Consider the following 3,000-nt stretch of genomic DNA (forward strand, 5'->3'; position numbering starts at 1 on the left):
GGATGGCAAAAAAAAAAAAAGGCAAAATATACAAGACATAAGAAATGGAAAATTATTTGTTGATAACGTGTATGTTGATGTGCTTGATTGAGCCAACAGAAAGTGTATTTTGGATGGAAAATTCATTTTGTATTCTGTAATGATGTATAGTGAATTAATGTGAAAAAAAAAGAAAAAAAATAATAATAAAAAAAAGTGTGGCACATGTGTGCACCACATGAAACCAGTATTTCAAAGGTGAAGTATGGTATCCATCTGAGGATAGGCCTGAATTGGGTAGTGCCTTTCCTACTAGAAATGAGTCTGCAGCGGGAAGTCTCAGAAGAAAATTTTTATTTTTGGTCAAGGAAACCAGTATTTCACAGATGAAGTATGGTATCCTTCTCAGGATCTAATCACTATACCTCTTCAGTGTACAATATGGCTTTTCCCAGCATAAGTACAGTGCATAACAGACAAGACAAAGATATTCCATATACATTATCATCACCAAATACTTTTCATTTTTGTGTCAGTTATATGTACTTCGTTTTCTTCTGTTCCCCTCCCTCCCCTAATATCCACCTTCATATTACCCCTATTCTTATTATCTGTAGTACCTATAGTTGCCTTCCCTGCTACTATACTTTCCAATCTTTCAGTTTCTACTATAGAGCACAGACATTCAAGATAGATAGGTAGATAGATAGTGATAAATAAATAGATAGATAGATAATATATTTTATTTTCTTTTAATTTCTTTTATATATTCAATCACTATACTTCACTTATTGTGTAAAGTGAATTTTACACCTGTCCAGTTGGGGATTCTATACATGTTATCATCAACAGATAATAATCCATTTCTGGGTCCCATAAATATCTTACCTCTCTGTCTTTCTGGTGAGCACACGTCATGGTTTCTGTTCTGGATGAGGTGACTTGAAAATTATGCCTGGCATGTGTAAGTGCATTCATACCTGAAATCCTGAGAGGAGAAGGGAGGAAAAAGGACTGTGGTGTGACCACCCTTTTAAGGATGAATTTCTTTTTCTTTTTCTTTATTTATTTTCTCAATTTTTTTTAATATACATTCAATCACATTGTTTAGCCTATGAAGTGAACATTTCAATATGTGAACATTTTTCCCCAATCCAGTTGATCAAAATATCTTCAACCGATAACATCACACCTCCCCATCCCGTCAATGCTCTGCCTCCATATCCCTCCTCCAAATGTCGTACCTTAGGTCCCACTCCTCCACACACCACATCTGGCATTCACACCCATCTCTTGTGTTTGTATAACGTCAATCAGTTTTTCACTTATTCTTTTTCTGTTTCTATCTCACTGTGGTGAAAGCAAATGACTTATGGCAAAAAACTAAAGAAAGATGAATTAAACTCTTACCTCAGTAAAAATAGAAATTATAAAAAAATTCTACCTTTTACATCCTGACTTTATACTATGTGATTTTGCTTACATACATACTTAGTATAAAAAATACCTGTTCTTTTATATGCTCATTTGTTTTATGTTTGTTCAAGCAGCAGTACACTTAAAATCAGTGAGGTAGTGAATATGTGTACATAGTTGAACATTGTTTAATGAGAGAAATGTATTTTTTAAATATAATATAATTTAATTGTCATTTTAGATAGATTTTTTTCTATAGAGCCTGTGTGCTTGCCAGGGAAATAAAGAGACAGAAAGTTAGAAATCATCCCCTGGGGAGATAACATTATCACAAGCCCTTTTCCTCCATACTTCTTTCAAAATTTTGAGCTCACATGCACATTTACCAGGTGTGAGATTCAAGCTGCCAGATCTAGGTCTCAAACTGCACTTAGCCATGTGGGATTCCAGCAACATAAACAGTGTGCTACCTGCTAGTCCCCATGAAATGCATTTTTAGGACATTTTTTCTTTGTGTGAACATGATAGATCGCACTTACACAAACCTAGATGATATTGCACATTGCAAATGGAATATATATGGCCTAAACTATTATCTTATTGAACCACTATCGTATATGCTTTTCATCATTGACTGAAATGTCTTCTATCTTTATGGAGCACACGACTCTCTTATATATGTCTATACCTATATGTGAGTGTGTGTGTGTGTGTGTGTGTGTGTGTGTGTTTGAGTTTCTGTGTGTGTGTCAAAAAATATTCCTCTATATATTCTGAAACCCTTTATAATTTGTCCACAAAGTCCTCCTCATACATTGATATACTGTAAAACAAGGAGACTACAGATTAAGATACCATTCATGTTTTTGTAGATACAATTTACACTTTCTCCTGTCATTTTGCAAATTTTTTAAAGAGTTATTTATTTAATTTATTATTTATTATTAGTCTTTTTCAACTGGACCAGAGAAACAGAAAGAGAGAGAGAGAGAGAAACAGAGGGAGAGAGGGAGAAAGAGGGAGAATGTGAAAGCCAGTCAATAGGTTCAGGACTCAGACTGTAGTCAGCCATATAAGAATCAAGTGCCTTAAACATACCACCACCTTCCAGCCTCTTGCATGTCATTCGTTGTTGTACTAAACATCTCAAAGCATTGAATATAATCTCAGGCAATAGATGAAGCAGAATATTTATATGACAGGAGACAGCAGATCATGTAGTAGTTACAATGCTGGATTCCCTCATGACCAAACCCAATTTGAGTCTTGCACCCACTGTCTTGAAACACACATGCATGCATGCCCCAGATCCTGAGAGAAGATAGAGGAGAATGGATTGTGATGTGATCATTCCCCCTGTGGGATAATTTCTCACTTTCCCTCTCACTGTCTCTGTTTCTCTCTCTCTCTCTCTCTCTCTCTCTCTCTCTCTCTCTCTCTCTCTCTCTCTCTCTCATGAGTGCACACACTCTAGGGCAAAAAAAAGCCTCTTAAAAATATTTACATAACAATGATGCTTCAGACATGTATTGAGTTAATATATGAAAAGCAGTCCTCTACTGGCTTCAGAGCCCAGAAGTGAATTAACCACATTCTCACCATTCT

This window comes from Tupaia chinensis, unplaced genomic scaffold (assembly GCF_000334495.1).
Source record: "Tupaia chinensis unplaced genomic scaffold, TupChi_1.0 Scaffold145225_1, whole genome shotgun sequence".
In the NCBI taxonomy this organism is placed as follows: domain Eukaryota; kingdom Metazoa; phylum Chordata; class Mammalia; order Scandentia; family Tupaiidae; genus Tupaia; species Tupaia belangeri.